The sequence below is a fragment of the Macaca mulatta genome, chromosome 1 (assembly GCF_049350105.2).
Source record: "Macaca mulatta isolate MMU2019108-1 chromosome 1, T2T-MMU8v2.0, whole genome shotgun sequence".
Classification (NCBI taxonomy): domain Eukaryota; kingdom Metazoa; phylum Chordata; class Mammalia; order Primates; family Cercopithecidae; genus Macaca; species Macaca mulatta.
This window is the reverse complement of record NC_133406.1, coordinates 125581152-125601716: the sequence shown is the minus strand read 5'-3', so window position 1 is coordinate 125601716 and position 20565 is coordinate 125581152. Positions and strand designations below refer to the sequence as shown.

The window sequence follows — 20565 nt, the reverse complement described above, 5'->3', positions numbered from 1 at the left end:
GAAACCCATCTCTACTAAAAATACAAAAATTAGTCAGGCATGGTGGCATGTGCCTATAATCCCAGCTACTTGGGAGGCTGAGGCAGGAGAATGACTCGAACTCGAGAGGCAGAGGTTGCAGAGCTGAGATCATGCCACTGCACTCTAGCCTGGGTGACAGAGTGAGATTTTGACTCAAAGAAAAAAAAAAGTTATTACCAACTCTTCTTCCTCAACAATTTGGCCCTAATTAGGCAAAGCAGAGTAAGTAAGGCAGGCATACTTCCCTCATGCTAACGAGCAAGGTAAGGAGAGCATTTGTGTAGGAGGGCTGCCTACTGTGGAAGTATCAGGGCCTAAACAAGGTAAGGAGTGCACTCCCACAGAGGGGTAGCCCAGCATGGGATGTTAGAGCTTCAGCAGAATGAGGAGGGTATCCAGGCTGATAGATGGCCTGGTGCAGGGTTGTCAGAGTCAGGGCAAGGTGAGGAAAGCATCCTAGGAGGGAGCCAACTGGCACAGAGCCAATTGGCAAGTGGACCTTGGGCTTGATTTCAGCTTCTTGGCTGGGTGCTGTGTGTAATGCACAAACTACTTAATCAAACACAGCACCCTGACTCAATACTATGCAACTATTAAAAAGGATGAGGTAAAGATCTGTATGCAGACATGCAAAGATGTCCAAAATAAAAGTGGGGCAAAAGCAAGTGGAAAAACAATTTTCAATACACTTTTTAAAAAGAATATACATATATCTATACACCTGCTATACATGTATCTATATACATGCCCTCCCCTCACACATGTACTGCAATAATATGAATTCGAATGTTACACAATTGACTCTTAGTCTCTGTCCAGCCCCCTTTTCTCAAATGGGGGGTGGGCAGGCTATAGTTCTCTTCCTCAAATTGTAGGAGGTGGGTAGTTAGGAAGCAATCATTTTCTGACCATTTGAACTTTCTCAATTCAGTACAGTAATCCTTTGGTATGTGTAGGGATTGGTTCTAGGACCTCCCTCGGATACCAAAACCCATAAACGCTAAAGTCTCTTTTATAAAATGGTGTTGAATTTGCATTATAAAACCTACTTACAACTTATATCCTTCCATTTACTTTTTTTTTTTTTTTTTAAGAGGCAGAGTCTCCTCGTTGCCCAACCTGAAGTATAGTGGCTATTCACAGACACAATCATGGTGCGCTACAGCCTTGAACTCCCGGACTCCAGTGATTGTCCCACCTCAGCCTCCCAAGTAGCTGGGACTACAAGCCCCATGCCTGACTCTATCTCCCATATGCTTGAAATAATCTTGAGATTACTTATAATACCTAATACAATGTAAATGCTATGTAAATTACTATTATACTGTATTGTTCAGGGAACAGTGACAAGCAAAAAAAGTCCATTCATGTTCAGTACAGATGCAACCATCCAATTTTTTCTGAATCTTTTCGATCCATGATTGGTTGTATCCACAGGAGCAAAATCCATGGATACAGAGGGCTGATTCTATATGATCAGTTATACCAATAAAGTTTTTTTAACTTCACATTGGTACTTTTTTTGTTTTGTTTTGTTTTGTTTGAGGCAGGGTCTCACTTTGTTGACCAGGCTGGAGTGCAGTGGTGCTATCTTGGCTCACTGCAGCCTCTGCCTCATGGGTTCAAGAGATTCTCTTGCCTCGGCCACCCAAGTTACTGGGATTACAGGTGTGCACCACCACACTCGGCTAATTTTGGTATTTTTTTGGTAGAGATCAGGTTTCATCATGTTACCCAGGCTGGTCTTGAACTCCTGAACTCAAGTGATCCACCTGCCTCAGCCTCCCAAAGTGCTGGGATTACAGGTGTGAGCCACGGTGCCCAGCCTCGCATCAGTACTTTTTATACTATTAATATTAAATCATATTTTTAAATGTTGTTTTTTCATTATCCTTAAAATAAGACTCGAGATTTTTATAAGATTGAATTTTCTGGTCCCCACTTATTAAATTACGGTGGCTACACAAGAAATTGTCAACAATGGTACCAGTGAGAGAACCTGGGGTGGGGAAACAAGTCATTTACTGTTTATTTTATAACTTTTTATAATGATTACATGTTTTGTGTTTTTTGTTGTTTTTAAATGTTAAAACAGGATCTGAGTGGTGGAATAATGGACCTTTTAAGTGGTATTTGTTATATTTTTCTATATTAAGTAAAACCCTAATAAATTTTTTTAAATGAACACATATGATGATGCAGAGATATCACTTCCAATAATTTACCCTAATGAAATAAGTAGACAAATTCACAAAGATATATGTACAAGAGGAGATTTAGAATATTATAAAACTGAGAATAAATTTCCAGTAGGTGATGATTAAATGTATCATGGTAAATCCATACTCCGAAATACAATGAAGTTATAACATGCTCAAGATCTATTAAGTAAAAGAATGTTATAAAAGGTTGTGTAATATAAATTAACTTTAATCTGTATGAATAAACAAATAGAATTTATAGTTAATATGGATATGCACCAAAAAGCTAACAACGATTATCTCTGGGTGATATAACTATGGTTGAATTTTCTTTTGGTTTATCTGTATTTTCTAATTTTAAATAATAAACGGGCCGGGCACAGTGGCTCACGCCTGTAATCCCAGCACTTTGGGAGGCCGAGGCGGGTGGATCACGAGGTCAGGAGATCGAGACCATCCTGGCTAACATGGTGAAACCCTGTCTCCACTAAAAATACAAAAAATTAGCCAGGTGTGGTGGCAGGCACCTGTAGTCCCAGCTATTCAGGAGGCTGAGGCAGGAGAATGGCGTGAACCCAGGAGGCGGAGCTTGCGGTGAGCCGAGATCACACCACTGCACTCCAGCCTGGGCGACAGAGCAAGACTCTGTCTCAAAAAATAAAAATAAACATAAATCACTTTCATAGCATTTGTTTCAAAAAGAGATAGCTTACTTTTTAAAGATACATCAAATACTTACTGAACACCCACTTCATACAGAACATTGTGAGAATTAAAACAGCAAGAACAGTGATTACACTTTATTAAATATATTGTTAAATACTATGTGCCAATCACTTCAATCACATTATCACAATTAATTTTCATAGCACCTATTTGGGGTACTATATAAGATTAAGTCTTGGTACATACAACTGGAACTGGAAATAGCAAATGGTTTAAGCAACACCGATGTTTGTTTCTCTGCCACTTAAAAAAAAAAAAAAAAGAGTAGGCAGTCTAAGATGTCATCAAGTCCCCAGGCGCCTATGTTTCTGCTATGCCACCCTCAACACATGGATTCTGTCTTCAAGATCACTTCATAGTTCACACATGGAGCTCCAGCTATTACATCCACATTCAAAGAAGCAAAAAGGAAAAAAGTTCTATTTAAGCAGCACTTTTGCTATGGCTTATTGACCAGGACTTAGTCACATGTACAAACTGCAAGCCAGGCTGGGAAATATAATCTTTAATCATTTTATCCTGCAATGTGCCTCAAGTAAACTACTGAGTTCTATTACTTAGAAGAATGGATATTAGATTAGCCAAAAAATCTCTGCCACAAGCAGGTATTATTATCCTCATTCGCACACAGAAAACAGGTACAGAATCAAATGGTTAAATGACAGAGCATAATTTGAAAGTGGTCTATATACATTTCACTACACATTCTGTGTCCCATTAGAAAATTATATGCATGAAAATAAATATAAGCACACTCACAGGACATTTATATATGATTAAAGGCAGTTTATTACTAAATGAGATTATTGATAGATGAGAAGTCATCTACAAAATGAAAAAAACTAAGAGCGCATTCCTGGCAAATGTAACATCAGCAACAAATTATTTATGAAGCACCTATGATGCACCAAGGGTTTTCAAAAACCTGTAAAAAAATTTTTGTTTGTTTGAGATGGAGTCTTGCCCTGTTGTCCAGGCTGGAGTGCAGTGGCGTGATCTCGGCTCACTGCAACTTCCATCTCCCGGGTTCAAGCGATTCTTCTGCCTCAGCCTCCCGAATAGTTGGGATTACAGGCGCCCACCACCACGCCAGGCTAATTTTTGTATTTTCAGTAGAGACGGCGTTTTGCCATGTTGGCTAGGCTGGTCTTGAACTCCTGACCTCAGGTGATCCACCCACCTCGGCCTCCCAAAGTGCTGGGATTATAGGCATGAGCCACCGTGCCCAGCCTAAAGCCTATAAATGTTTTAAAATGTAACATACATAAAGCACATAAAGTCCACCAATCTATGTACAACTCAAAGAACTTTTATTTTTATATATATATAAATACATATATAAAATATATATGTCATTCATGTTGTTGTATATAGCAGTCAGTTTTTCTTCTTTGTTTCTGTATAGTACTTCATTTAATGGTAATGCCAATATCTATTTATCCATTCTCCTGTTGACTAATATGCGAACTGTTTCCAGGTTTTGGTTATTATGAAGTCGTTCCAAACAATTTTTTTTCTTTTTTTTTTTCGGAGATGGGGTCTTGCTCCGTCATCCAGGCTGGAGTGCAATGGTACAATTAAGGCTCACAGCCAACTCAGCCATCTGGGCTTAAAGTGATCCTCCCACCTCAGCTTCCCAAGTATCTGGGACCACAGGTGTGTGCCACCATGCCTGGCTAATTGTTTAAAAACTTTTTTTGTAGAAATGGGGTCTTACTATATTGTCCAAGCTGGTTGCAAACTCCTGGCCTCAAGCAATCCTCCTGTTTCAGGCTCCCAAAGTGCTGGGATTACAGAAGTGAGCCACTGTGTTCAGCCTGTTATAAACATCCTTTTTTTTTTTTTTTTTTTTAAGACAGAGTCTCGCTCAGTCGGAGTGCAGTGGTGTGATCTTGGCTCACTGCAACCTCTGCCTCCCAGGTTCAAGCGATTCTCCTGCCTCAGTCTCTCAAGTAGCTGGGACTACAGGTGCACATCACCATGCCCAGCTCATTTTTTTGTATTTTTAGTAGAGACGGGCTTTCACCATGTTGGCCAGGATGGTCTCGATCTCCTGACCTTGTCTGCCCGCCTCAGCCTCTCAAACTGCTGGGATTATAGGCATGAGCCACCACACCCGGCCTAAACATTCTTATATGTATCTTTGATAGACACAATCACACTTCTCTTGGGTATCATCTAGGAGTAGAATTGCTGGGTTATAGAATAGGCATATGTTTTTGGGTTTTATTTGGTTTTTGTTTTTGAGATGTAGTCTCACTCTGTTGCCCAGGCTGGAGTGCAGTGGTGCAATCTTGGCTCACTGCAACCTCCACCTCTTGGGTTCAAGCAATTATCCTGCCTCAGCCTCCTGAGTAGCTGGGACTACAGGTGCATGCCACCACACCTGGCTAGCTTTTGTAGAGATGCGGCTTCCCCATGTTGGCCAGGCTGGTCTTGAACTCCTGACCTCAAGTGATCTGGCCTTCCAAAGTGATGGGATTATAGGCCTGAGCCACCGCACCTGGCCAAGTAGGCATATGTTTAACTTAAGTGGACACTGCCAGAGTTTTCCAAAGAGGCTGTACTAATTTACACTCTCGTCAGCAATGTAAGTGGTTGCAGTCACTCTTCAGTCACACTGGAATTGTTAGTCTTTTTAATTTTATCCATTCTGGTATGTAGTAGCATCTCACTGTGGTTTCCATGTCAACTTTTCAAACTCATTTGTTTCATTCGTTTGTTTGTTTCTTACCATACCATATTTATTTTTACTTTATTACTATATTATCATATTTTATTTTTTAAGATTATTTTTATACATCATGTTTTGTTGGAATTAAGCTTTATAAACTCCAAAACATTGGTAATCAAGAATAAGTCAGTTCTCAAACATTTTAGGTAAGTCCTCATGTATCACATATGGTCATGAAAGAAGACAAAAGATGGCAGAAATACTATCAATGTGTGGAATCATGGAAGCCAACGGAAGAGACTTTATCAAGAAGGAAAGAGTGGTCAATAATGACAGATACGTTGTCAGAAGGTCAAGTAAGATTAAAAACTGGAGTGTCTGTTGGTCATTAGGACTTGGACAAGAGCAGGTTCCGTGGCATGGAGGAGGCTGAAGGAAAATAAGTGAATTGAGAATTGGATGAGAAAAAAAGAATGCAAATATCAACTGTAGACAATCCATTCAAGGAGTTTATCCAAGTAGGCAAGTGGACAATAGAGTGGAGCTGGACAGGAACGTGAAGTCCAGGAAAGCTTTCTAAATTTGTTTCCTAAACAAGTTTAATCTTGTTTAAATACAGTGGGAAAGAGTTGCTAAAGAGGAGGTAAGAAAAGAAACAAGGGTGTAAAGCAAAGACCTCAAGAAGGAGAGAGAGCATGGGCCTCCAACGGGACCTGGAAGGATTATCAGCATCTGCCAGGAAGACGGACAGGTCTTCCACGGGAACAGAAGGTAAATGATAAAAGAAAGATAAGAGTGCGGGTAAATTTCCAGGTTTAGCGGCTAATACACTGATGAACTTTCCATCTGATGGGTTCTATTTTCTATTTTAACAGCCACGGTTATCTGCTGAGAGTAAAGTGAGAGATACAAAAACCAAAGGTTTAAGGAGAAGGAAGGTTTAAAATAGGAAGTGTGTGTGTGGGGGGGGAAGGTGCAAGAATACACAGGTTCCCTAAGCAGAGAGTTTTCAAAGAGTTATGAAAAAAACCTTTGAGAACATTCATCATGATTAGGGACATAGATGAGAAGAAAAGAGAGCGTCAGATAAAGAGTGGGAGAAAGGCTGGTGAGGGGTAACAAAACCAGGATAGTATCACGAGAAGAAAAAAATTCTAAAAAGAAAAGAAAGATGCAAACCAGTGTCATACAAGGAGAATAAAGACTGAGAAAGGATCCTTGCATTTGGTAAGAGGGCATTAAATAAATGGTTTCTAAAGGATGGTGAAGGCAGGTAACAGCCAAAATTAAAAAGAAAATTAGTGAGGAAATGGACAAAGTATGAATACAACATTTATTTGAAACTCAATAAGAGGGATAATAACAACAAAAAGGAGACACAACTACAAATGAAACATTTTAAAGTTGGGGAAAATCGATATTTTTTAAAACTGCAGCAAAAAATAATGAAAGATAAAATAAATACACAGAAGAGGGAGGAGAAAGTCTGATGGAAGAAAGGTGCTACGGCTCACAAGAGGGGCGAAAGAATGGCAATACTACTTTGCAACAGTTACTTTGTCTTAATACAAAATGATAACTGAGGCAGAGGATTGCTTGAGCCCAGAAGTTCAAGACCAGCCTGAGCAACATAGTGAGACCCTGCCTCTATTTTTAAAATTGTTTAAATGATGATAAGCAATGCCAATTAATCATTCTTCAAAATAAATGAGGAACTAAGCTGCAAGAATTCATTCTCTTTTTGGAGTGCACATTAAACTCAATTATTGATGTGATGCATTGCTTCTCAGTCTTTTGGCTAAGATCAAGTGTATTGATGTGATGGGGCACAAACGAATCTCTTGGTCAAATATTTTTCTTTAATGTTTCAGGTTTCTCTTCAGGAAAATAACAACTAAAAGTCTGGTAATAGTAATAAGAACTAACAATATCACTACATTTTATTTTGGTCAAACTTTCTTCACTGATAATGCCATGTTCAAGATGCAGTAGTGGCCAGACGCGGTGACTCACGCCTATAATCCCAGCACTTTGGGTGGTAGAGGCGGGTGGATCACTTGTGGTCAAGAGTTCGAGACCAGCCCGGTCAACGCGGTGAAACCTTGTCTCTACTAAAAATACAGAAAATTAGCCAGGCATGGCGGCCGGCGCCTGTAATTCAAGCTACTTGGGAAGCTGAGGCAGGAGAATCGCTTGAACCCAGGAGGCAGAGGTTGCAGTGAGTGGAGATCCCACCACTGCACTCCAGCCTGAGCTACAGAGCTAGACTCTGTCTCATAAACAAAGGTGCAGTAGTGATGCTTGAAAGATACAGTAGCCAGATATAGACAATAGTACCAAGTGTCATTTGCCATAACAACGTCTGTCTTTTGGAATCCTTCAGCATATAGCTTCAAAGGTAGTTCACTAGACCACCAAAAGCAGCAAATTTGCAAATTTTGCTATTCTAAAATATTGAAAAATATCTGCCCAATGAGATTCTTTCTTACTCTCCCTCCTCCCCTCCCCTCCCTCCCTCCCCTCCCCTCCCTTCCCCTCCCTCTCTTCCTTCCTTCCTTTCCCTCTCTCTCTCTTTTTTTTTTTTTTTTTTGACAAAGTCTCATCCTGTTGCCCAGGAGGGACTGCAGTGGCATAATTGCAGCTCACTGCAGCCTCACTCTTTGGGCTTCGGCGATCCTTCTACCTCAGTCTCCCGGGTAGCTAGGACCACAGGCACACATCACCACGCCTAGCTAATTTCTTGTATTTTTAGTAAAGACTGGGTTTCGCCATGTTGCCTAGGCTGGTCTCAAACTCATGGGCTCAAGTGATACTCCTGCCTCGGCCTTCCAAGTGCTGGGATTAAAGGCATGAGCCACCATGCCTGACCAAGATTGCCTCTCAACTAGAAAAATTCTGGATTCATAAAATCTGCTTAGCTCCTTATCTCAACTATCAAACTCCATTACGATATAGTAAATAGCTACAGTTAACTCTCAATAAAATATTTTAAACGTTGGTTACTCAGCAAGCTTCCTTTAATATAATTAACAACTTTCAATATATTCATGACATTCAGAAAGTTTTCTGTGCATTCCAAAGCTTTGCAATATATAAAGCAGCAGTTTCAAACAGCACTCTTAGCCCTTAGAACAAACAGGACAGAAATGGAGCCCAGCAGTGACTTGCTGGGCAGTATGTTCACCCACACCCAGCTTATTGTTTTTGCTGGAGGTAAAGCTCCAAGGAGCTTTCCTGCTGCCCTGGACAGTCAGAAGAAAGCAGGAGGATGTCTATACTTTCAGCTGTATTGTTTTGACTACTGGCTGTAAGTTTGTCTCTAATTCCCTCCCTCCCCTTGAGTGCTGGAAGGTGCTTTGAGGAGATACTCACTAAAACACAAGTGTGAGACTTGCATGGGAGGCTGGACAAGGGGGAGGGAACACTGTTAGTAGCAGCTTCAAACAATGCTTAAAATAACTGCTTTATATTTTCTAATCACATTTGCTATTCAATTGCTCATAATTAATAGCTTTTTCCCAGTTTAATTTCTGAGGATCAACAATTTATTTTTTTAAATTCTGTAAATATGCCCATACAGCTGTGGTTAAATTTAAACAACACAAGAAAATCCTCCTTATTATCTTCACTACCTAAAAGCACAGTACAACTTAATGATATCAGCAACTCCATCGATTTGGACTGCAAAATCTGCACCAGACTCTAACCATCTTACAAGTACTGCTGAAATGTCCCACAATGGTAAAGAATAGAGATATGTCATCACTAAGAAGTATAATTTTTAATTTCCAGCTCATTTAGTGTCAAAAATCACGAGCACAATATCCATGAATTCTAGATGAATACTTTTTTCAAGAGATGTGTAGTCATTTTTCCCTTATGCCACTGATATACAACTAAATGAGACAATAATCTTTCTCAGGAATGATCCTTGAATAAATAGGAAACTGAGATAACTTTATCTCTTTTTATTTCTTTGAAAACATTTGAAGGGCTTATTTAAAAGTCCAGTATGCTATGTTTCCAAGAATCTTTTTAATTTTAAGGATTTTAAATTTTCATTTGCAACATTATATGAAGACATGGGTCTGTCATTTTACTCAGATTTTGCCCATTTGATAAAGCCATATTTTAAATAATCTTCATTCAAAGTATTATACTTTTTCTCAGGTGACCATTTCCCTCAACAGTTTTGTTCTTCCAGATCCAGTTATTGCACCTACTTCTGTATTTTTTACTTTGTTTTTTTCCTCTAATAATGAAACAACAAATTTGAAAGGCAAATTGATCTAGTTTGATTTAAAAATACAATTATCACTAGACTCTTGAAAATATCACACTTGACGAACGCAAAGTTCAAAAATAAAATTTGGTTCAACAACTCACCATTTTTAACAACAGCAGATAAAATTCTCCTACACTTTGCTTAATCCTGATTTATGTCAATATAACTATACAACGATAGCTATCACATTACACTCATGATTAAACTGACCATCACTCTAATTCACATAATTTTCCTCTTTTGTTCCAAGTTACCCCTTATAGTTTAAATAGGGCCCAGGGAAAAGGAAATTTTCAGTAAATACTGTTGTGCAGCAGGCTATGTCATTTCCTCACAGAAGGCTCTATTATTACAGCCTTAATAGACCCTTATTTAATCAGAATATCAAAGAGTACAGATAAATATTTAAATACAAAATTATGCTTTACATTGCTAAGTAACCAATTCAAACACATCCCACACAGCTGGGAGATTTTGTTTTTTCACTCCAACAGAAAAAAAGACAGAGAAAAATGCAAATCCCTTTTAAGCAGCAGCAAAAATAACTCTCTCTCTCCCCCACCAATCTGTCCTGAATTTTAACATCCAAATAAAAAATCCGCAAACATGTCATGTCTATGAATTCAAACTTGAAGGAAAACAAATAATTTCTCTCCATATCCTTTGTTGTAAATACCACTGCCATGAAAACTACGAAAGTTAGAAATTTAACTTTAAAAAGTACAGCATAAGTAACCTTTAAGTAATATAAATGGATTAATATTGCCTGAACTGAATGCTAAAAACTCTATTTTCACGCCACTAACCAGAAGTCTAAGATTCATAAGGAAAAAAAAAATCTTGAGTTTCTTCCTCAAAAACAGGGGCCAGGCATAATGGCTTCATACTTGTAATCCCAGCACTTCGGGAGGCTGAGATGGGAGGATCCCGAGGCCAGGAGTTCAGGCCCAGCCTAGATAATGTATCAAGATCCCATCTCTACAAAAAGTTTTTTTAAAAATTAGAAAGTCTGGGTGGCGTGCACCTGTAGTGCCAGCTAACTGGGAGGCTGAGGTGGAGGGATCGCGTGAGCCCAGGGATTGGAGGCTGCAGTAAACTGGAGTGCCACTGCACTCCAGCCTGGATGACAGAGAAAGACCAAGAAAAGAAAAGGGAAGGGAAGAGGGAAGAGGGAAGAAGGAAAAGGGAAAAGGAAAAGGTAAACACCAGGGATAGATGTGAAAACGTCAGTCCTTTAAATTTTCTTCTCTTACTATCATTTACTTAATCCTTCAGTCTTAAAATTTGCTATACTGCTTATAAAGTGGAGACATTGTCATGTTTTCTTATCTTTAGGATAAAAATTATTCATTCAGGGCAAAGAAGAAAAAGAGAAAAAAATTCCATCCTGTCCAATCCTCTGGGAACCAGTGAAGAACACCCCTTCAAGTCTATCTTTTATTTCACCCAGGCTTCAATGTCCCCACTTTCACCGAAGCAAACAGATCAATGTTTTATTGATTCAGTAAAGAATATTGAATATCAAAAAGTATTTTTCAAACATACTTCTTTATTCTGACTCTACAAGTTAATCTATTTCTCTGTATCTCAGGTTCCAAATGAGTAAAGGGAGTATTTTCCATTTAAATGAGAAATGGAAGATGAATGAAAATGTTTTAATTATTTTAAGAAATGTACTAGAATTTAAAAACAGGAGGTATAATTTCGAAGAACCATGATTTTTTTCTAAACCAAGCTTACGAATTTAAGTATTTCAAAGAAGATCCCTTAGGGTTGGCAGACTATGGCCTACCTGTGGGCCAGATCCGGCCCACTGCCTGTTTTTGCAAGGCCTCTTGAGTTAAGAGTGGTTTTTACATTTTTCAATGGTTGGGGGCAAAAATCAAATAAGTCTAACATTTTGTGATGTGAAAATTATATGAAATTCAAATTTCAGTGTCCATAAATAAAGATTTATTGGAACACAGTTCATGCTTACTCATTTAAGTGTTGTCTACAGCTGCTTTTTGGCAGAATTGGGTAGTTGTGACAGAGACCGTATGGCACACAAATATTAACATTTGCTATCTAGCCCTTTACAGAATATTTGCTAACCCTTGCCTTAGAAGACCATATAGTTATTCTCTCTTTTTTTTTTTTTTTCCTGTCTTGTCACCCAAGCTGGAGTGCAATGGCAGGATCTCGGCTCACTGCAACCTCTGCCTCCCGGGTTCTAGCAATTCTCCCACCTCAGCCTCCCAAGCAGCTGGGACCACAGGCATTTGCCAGCAGGTCCGGCTAATTTTTAAAAATTTTTTGTAGAGACAAGGTCTCCTTATGTTGCCCAGGCTGGTCTAGAACTCCTGGGCTCAAGTGATCCTCCCATCTTGGCCTCCCAACGTGCTGATTACCGGCATGGGGACACAGTCTTTTATTGTTTTTTAAGCTTTGTCTATGATTTCCAAGAACTAAAGAGCCAGTGTTGGGATAGGAATATGCTTTTAAAGCTTTGATTGACGGTTAAAAAAAAAAAATGCTGGGCACAGTAGCTCATGCCTGTAATCCTAGCACTCGGGTAGGCTGAGGCAGAAGGAGTGTTTAGGCCCAGGAGTTTAAGATCAGCCTGGGCAACACAGTGAAATCCCACCTCTACAAAAGAAAAATATTTATTTATTTAAATTTTTTTTGAGATGGAGTTTCACTCTTGTCTCTCAGGCTGAAGTGGAATCGCGCAATCTCAGCTCACTGCAACCTCCACCTCCCGGGTTCAAGTGATTCTCCTGCCTCAGCCTCCCAAGTAGCTGGGATTACAGACACGCACCAACACATCCAGCTAATTTTTAGTAGAGATGGGATTTCACCATGTTGGCCAGGCGGGTCTCAAACCCCTGACTCAAGTGACCCACCGCCTCGGCTTCCCAAAGTGCTAGGATTACACGCGTGAGCCGCTGTGCCTGGGCAAAAAAAATTGTTTTTTAATTAGCAGGGGGTCAGGCCGGGTGCGGAGGCTCACGCCTGTAATCCCAGCACTTTGGGACACCAGGTGGGTGGATCACCTGAGGTCAGGAGCTCGAGACCAGCCTGATCAATATGGTGAAACCCCATCTCTACTAAAAAGTACAAAAATTACTCAGGCGTGGTGGTGTGTGCCTGTAGTCCCAGCTACTTGGGAGGCTGAGACAGGAGAATCACTTGAACCTGGGAGGCAGAGGTTGCAGTGAGCTGAGATCACGCCACTGCACTCCAGCCTGGGCAACAAAGCAAGACTCTGTCTCAAGAAAAATAAAATAAAAAACAAAAACTAGCAGGGGGTGGTGGTGCATGCCTGTAGTCCTAGTTTCTCAGGAGACTGAAGCAGGAGGATCCCTTGAGCCCAAGAGGTCCAGGCTACAGTGAGCTATGATTGCATCACTGTATTCCAGCCAGGGTGGCTGGGCAAGACCCTGTCTCTTGGGGAAAAAAAAAAAAAGTAAATAAGTTATATGTGCCACACAAATAAAAAGACAGAAAAATAATTCCATAATAAAGCCAGAAGATCAACATTCTTGTGTAGCTGTGAATTTGCTATAAAGCTTTTTACAAAGAGAAGCTCTAATAATACTTTGGGCAATACAGACAGTCCCTGACTTGATGTTTTAAATTAATGATTTTTCAACTTTATGATGGTGCCAAAGTTGTATGTGCTCAGTACCCTCCTTAACTTATGATAGGGTTACATTCGGATAAACCCGTCGTAAGTTTATCATATGTTGACTAACAACAGTTTCAGCTTATAATGGGTTTATTCAGACATAACCCTATTGAAAATTGAGGAGCATCTGTACTTCTGGAATAAATGAGTGACTCCCAAATGAAATTTTAAAAGAACAGGACTCATTTGGATGCAAAAGTTGTTCAAATTTCAAGTAAAACCCATTTCATTGCTTTATAATAATTTATAGAACAAAATTAGCATAGATAAATACTCCCTTCTACTTATACAAAGTAAGTCACTTATTCTTGGCCCCCTTCTCTTCTAATTCTGTATGCTCCCTTGAGCAATTTCATCTGCTCTTAGAGCTTCAATCAACACTTACTGGTTACCTCTGAAATCTGAATCACCAATTTTAGTCTGGCTTCTGGACTCTAGATCCTCTCTTGACATCTCCACTTGAATGCTCCAAAGATAATTCAAACTCAACATGTTCAAAATGGAAACAATTATCTTCCTCCAACATTAAAAAATAAAACAAGACCCTTCATCCAAACAGTTTTCCAAGCTAAAAAACCAAGTCATTTACTTTTCTGTTCACCTTCTGAGCCAACTGATTTTAAAGTCCTGTCAAATTCTACACCTTCACTATCTATCCTCTCCTCTCCATCCCTATTACTATTTTCCTACTCCAGGCCCTTATCCTCTCTTATCTGGACTATTTCAATAGCAATAGCCTCCTAACTTATCTCCCTACCTTTTGTCTCTCTCCATCCAATCCAGCCTCCAAACCATCTTCAGGTTATCTTTCCTAAATACCTATATCTAAAATCCTTCACTGCTCTCCATTGTCTTTAGAATCAAGTCCAAAGTCCTTGGCATGATACTCTGGCTCTTCATGACCTAGCACCAGAAGACTTTTTTCCCTCTTTTTCTGAATCATAACTTTTTTTTTTTTTTTTTTGGAGACAGATTGCCAGGCTGGAGTGCAGTGGCACAATCTCAGCTTACCGCGAGCTCCGACTCCCTGGTTCAAGTGATTCTCCTGCCTCAGCCTCCCGAGTAGCTGGGATTACAAGCATGCGCCACCACACCCAGCTAATTTTTGTATTTTAGTAGAAACGGGGTTTCACCCTGTTGACCAGGATGGTCCCGATCTCCTGACCTCTTGATCCACCTGCCTCGGCCTCCCAAAGTGCTGCAATTACAGGCATGAGCCACTGCGTCTGGCCCTAAATCTTAACTTTTTACTTACCTAAGTCTGTAATGTTGTCTTATAACATATCTTGTACTTCAAAGTATTAAAAGTACCTTCAACACCGTATTTTTTAGTGAAACTTTCTGCCAAACTGAACTAATTACTCATTTCATTGTTACAAATGAAGGGAAGTGAAATACCACATTATCTAGCAATTTTAGTGATCCTAATGCAATCAGCAAGGAAGCTTTGCAATTTTCTTTTTTCATCTTATTTCCAGGCACCATCTCCTTTAGCCCAACCACCCATTTCTGTACACCCTGGCCTTCAGTGACAATGGACTACAACACATTCCTCAAACATACCATACACTTTCACACTTATCCCTGTTCTTTATTCATATCACCTGTTTCCTGATCCAGTTTCAGCAAACTCCTATTCATCCTTCAAAGCCAAATGTAATATCTTCTCTCTAATCGTCCTCCCTACCACATGTAGAATGATTTTTCCTCATCAGTGGTTAAACTCTATCTATACTTCTTTTTTTTTTTCTTGCATCTCTTCAAACATATATAAATCTATACTTCTTTACAGGTCTTACCACGCTGAAAATTGTAGGGACTTATTTACATGTCGGGTTATAAGCTTCTTGAAGATAGGGAAGCATTTTCTTTTCTTGAATCTAACACTTAACTTACAGTCTGAGAACAGATATTTTTAACTTCTTAACGAAAGAAGTTATGAGGTGCTTTTTAATGAAAAATAAGCACCTCATATTGTTAAGATAATGCCATAACTGTTGTTACTGAGGGACTGAGAGCTTAGAATCAACACCATGTCATTCACTGGCAACAACAAAAAAAAGGGTTCCTACATACAAACTGTAATTAAATAGTATCTTGGACATGCCTTCATCTATATATTGCAATACCAGTTTATTTTTTCCTCTTTCTTTCCTTCTTTTTGAAATAGTTTTTTATAGACCTCTTTTTAAAATACCTATTAGATGTCATTTGTATCTCACTCACAGAATTTGAAACTCAGTATAGTGCAAAGGTTACAACCAGGTCCTTGGAGTATGACTGATTTGAATTCTACCTTCGCTATCTAGGTTGTCTAATCACGGGCAAGTTACTCAACCTCTCTATGCCTCTTAACGAGATGCTCATAATTAACATCCCTCATGGTGCTGTTGTGAGGATTAAATAAGCTAATACATGTAAAGAATTTAGAATACTGTCTGGCACAGAGTAGGTATCAATGAATGTTAGTCGATGTCGTTATTGTCACCATCCGCTTTAAAAACAGCTTTTGTTTTTTCGGTACTTATTTTAGCTCACTTGGTAGAATGGAATCTCCTAGATGAAAAGAATTACATACTGCTCTTACATAAATATAATCTTGTGCCTATTGCATAGTAGGCCCTCAAAAAACAATGTGAATGTAAGGTTTCAGACTTCCAAGATCAACAAATTGTAAAATCACAGAAAAATTTATACATGGAGTACATGTTTAAAACTCATGTTTTAAAGTAGTTTCAAAAGACCCATCCTCCACTGAATTGTTGAAACATGTTTAAGTAAAACTTCTAAAGCAACATACACAAAAATCACATTCACTAGTAACTTTCCCTCTACTACTTCATTTAATTTGATCTTGGTATCCAGTGACCTAAAAATCTTGCCTATAACTTAAGACTCACTACAGATCATTTAAACGCAATATAATTTCCAGCTTTAGAAAGCTGCTTATTTTCAATAAGAAAAATGAATATTCTTCCTTTATTCCTGCATTTAAAAAACGCACTGCCACATTCAACACACACACACACACACCAACTAATGAAAGACCAAGACACATAATTACTACATTTCCTGGTTTCTGCCTGACAAAGTCAGAACAGGCCTACAAGTATCCCCAGCAAAAGCCTACGGGTTACAAAACTGCCATTTTCTTTTGTATTTCCCATCTCCCCGCTAAAATCCCTTGCACACATATCCATAGGAAAGAACAAAAACGTCTATAATAAAGACTGTATGAAAAAAACATATATTAACAATATTTTGGAAGATTTAAATCTTCCTATAAGCAGCCCGTCAATTCACAAAAACAAATGAAAGTCTTGATTTGGAGCAATATTCCCAGCTTACTTTAGCAAGCATTTTAAACTACAACTATTTAGCTAAGGCAAAGAAGTAGATTATTTGATTGCTACAGACTTCGTGGTAAATGATTCAGCAACAGTGTATAGATAACACCACTGCGCTATTCTAGAAAATTTCATCAATCATTTAAAAATAGAACACACTCAAACAATGGTGACTGTGGGAAAAGTTTAAACAACTTATTTACACAGTAAGCAAGGATCTATCACTTTATCTAAAACACTGCAGGAGAATCACTAGCTTTAGGGTAAACTTTTGTAAAGCGCCTACTATGTACCTTAGCAGTTGCTTCACAGAATATACACATTCCACACGCACGTTCAAATATCTGAGATTTGTAGAATACTCTCACTCATCTCACTTGGCCCTGAGAATGCCCATAGGCATGAACTTACCAGTTTCATAGTTACGGAAACGGAGGCCCAGGAAGTTAATTTGACCGAGGTATCACATCTGGTTCCGTGGGTTCTGGCCCTAGACTTGAGCCTTTTGACTCATAATCTAATCATCAGCTGCTATACAGCACTAGTTACTCAAATGCTCTTAGGTGTTCCATTGTAAGATTTTTAAATTAAAATTATACTTGACAACTTTCGGTATTGTGCTTATTAGATGCTGTTAAGAATCAAAACACCAAAAAAAAAAAAAAAAAGCAAAAAATTGTTTGGAAGTGGATCGTCCCAGCATGTCGAAGTTCAAGCTCACTAGCTAATCTTGGAGAAAGCCCGCGTTTCCCCGGGCTGTGGGGCGCTCCCTCCCTCTTCCCCAGCAGAGCGCGGCGCCCCGCCTAGGGGTCCCCAAGCCCCTGAGGTGAGCGAGGAGGTCCTCAGCCAGGCTCCGCGGCAACCCGTGCGGCCACGAGAGGACGTCCCAAAGCTGGGCCCAACACCCGGTTGCTCCTCCGGACCGGGGAGGTGCCGAGACAGCAGGGCTCGGAGACTCCACCTCCGCCAGCCCGGCTCGCACCTTCCGCGGACTAAACCGCGGCACCTCAGCTCCGCGTCCGACGCCCAGAGGGGTGATGCCAACCGCCCCGAGAGTCCGAAGCCTCTGCGACTTGAGACCCCGCACCGAATCACCCCGACTCCTACCTGTCTGGACCTCAACGTTGTCTCTGTGGCCAGGCTAGTCTCCTGGGTCTCACTCGGGTCCGCTCCGTCCCGCCCCCGCAAGCCTTGCCAAAGGCTCCGCCCCGGCTGCAGCCCCACCCCTAGCCCCGCCCGGTTTGGCAAGACTCAGTTCTTATTGGCTTCTATTCCCACCCCTCCCGCTACGCCCGCCCCTAACACCGCCCCGGCCGGCGGTGAGAGGAACTTCCACACCTCAAGTCCGCTGAATGGCCAGAACCTTGCCAGGACCTCGGTCGCTGCAGTTCCAGCAGGCGGACGATCGGTGCCACCGTCGTCCGGCCGAGCCCTCGAGCCAGAGCTCCATCGCCTTCGCTTGCCGTCGCATCGGGCCCACGGCGACGGCCCTACGCTTTATGTGAAGGTTTACTCTTCACAACTACTCAACAAGATAAAGCCTGGCTTAATCAGGGAATCCAAGCATTCTTTCCTAGGTTGACTTCAGTGGGTAAACAATTGCACTACGGTGCCAATTTGAAACGTCAAGAGAAGCAAATAACTCTCGCAGCACCTCAGGCTTGGAATCTCAGAACAGGGGTGCCTTGATACTCCCAGTGCGTGAGGTCAGCCCCCACGCCCTGTTGAGACACACATGCCTAAGCGCTCCGCCTGCAACACGCTCTTACTCAGGTATGTGCATGGCGTTGTGCCTACTGCAAGCTGTAACCCAGTTTCACCGAGGCTGCGGGACAAGGATCTGTTGAGCCTGTTTCCCAGGCACTCGCTAACCACCCCACCTCGCCTCGCCCCGCCCCACCCCACCCCACCCCACCCAGCCAGAGCCTCTTGGGTCTGGTGACCAAACTCTTCCTACATTTGTTCACACAGAGGTACCAAAATAGAAGACTACCAGAAAGAGAGGTGTTTAGTTACGTATCACAGATGACTGTCACAAGCAAACTTAACCCAAACAATAAAGGCAGCATGTCCCAAACAGCTGTGAAACTATGACCTGTAGACAGTAAAACAGAAATTACATTCCATGATGGGGGGAAAAAGTAATGACATACTTAAAAAAAATCATGTCCCAATGAGGAAATAAATGTGGATACTATTTGTAGTAAATTTTGAACACTGATCTTTATGGGCTTCCCCCACAAAAAAAAAAAAAAAAAAAAAAAAAAAATCTTATCTAACGTATCTTTTTATTTATTTATTGAGACAGGGTCTCTGTGTGTCACTCACACTGGAGTGCAGTGGCCCAATCATAGCTCACTTGAAGCCTCAACCTCCTAGGCTCAAAGAATCCTCCCACCTCAGCCTCCCAAGTAGCTAGTACTATAAGCATGCACCACCACCCCTGGCTAATGTTTTTATTTTTTTGTAGAGACAGGGTCTCACTATGTTGCCCAGGGTGGTCTCCAACTCCTGAGCTCAAGCAATCCTCCTGCCTCAGCCTCCCAAAGTGCTGGGATTACAGACACGAGCCGCTGCACCCAGCCCAGAAATGTATTTTTTGTCCTCTGCATTCAGGAAGATTATTTGGCAAAATGAGGCAGGTTGAATTCCAAGTATCACATATGAAACCAAATTTATAGATGTAATAAATGAATTCACATGTATGTATTGTACTGCCCTCTCATGGGTAAGATGGAGATATATATAATGGTAGTTCATGCCCTCTGAAGTCTGAGAATACAGTGTTTAATGTAGCAATTTGTACTATTTTGATGAGGAGGAGGCCAAGGTAAAATAAAATCTGGTTCTTTAAAGGGTTTACAAATACTCAACAAACAAAACTTCAACTTAAGAAATCAGGAAGAGATTCTTACACCAGAGCTAGTACAAACATGCCGTCAGGGTTACACCTATGCTTATGGCTGCCTGTATAGAATATAGAAACATGCAGGAATTTGCTTTCAATTTTTTTTCCATTTGAAAGTTCAGGCTGGGTGCAGTGGCTCGTGCCTATAATCCCAGTACTTTGAGAGGCCAAGGCACGTGGATCATTTGAGCCTCGGAGTTTGAGACCAGCCGGGGCAACATGGTGAAACCGTGTCTCTATAAAAGATTAAAAAATTAGCCAGGTGTGGTGACATGTGCCTGTAGTCCTGGCTACTCGGAAGCCTGAGGTAAGAGGATCACCTGAGCCTGGGAGGCCAAGGCTGCAGTGAACTGTGATTACACCACTGCACCGCACTCGCACTCCAGCCTGGGTGACAGAGCAAGACCCTGTCTCATAAAAAAGAAAAAAGTTCATAACTTTTGAAGATATCTCACAAAATTCTCTTTTTTACTTATAGCCACACTGTAACTTCATGCTGAGGACAACTAGAGGATAGGAATGAAGTCTTATTCTGTATATCTTTGGTATTTAGAATAGTACCTGATAATTTAGCTATTTGATCAATAATTGTTTATTAAGTAAATTGAATGAAATGTCAGCCCAGCCACTAGATGCCAACACAGTTGTATGTGTGGAAGTATCATCTGCCCATTTGGAATTTCACCTGACCTTGAGTAATATGCATGCTTCTTAAAAGTTATATGTGCATTTT

The 20565-nt window shown here is 40.5% G+C and overlaps 1 protein-coding gene across 4 annotated transcripts in view; it reads right to left on the bottom strand.

Moving 5' to 3' along the window:
- DENND2C (DENN domain containing 2C) overlaps positions 1-18152 on the bottom strand; it is an 85403-nt gene extending 67251 nt beyond the window's left edge. For 2 of the 4 annotated variants that reach the window (XM_028830183.2, XM_028830192.2), the window contains exon 1: positions 18032-18152. The gene's annotated coding sequence lies outside the window, so the exon portion shown is untranslated. Of the gene's footprint in view, positions 1-17335 lie in introns of all 4 variants that reach the window. The other 2 variants (XM_077950686.1, XM_077950705.1) reach the window with 1 other exon arrangement.
- Between the last annotated feature and the right edge of the window lie 2413 nt (positions 18153-20565).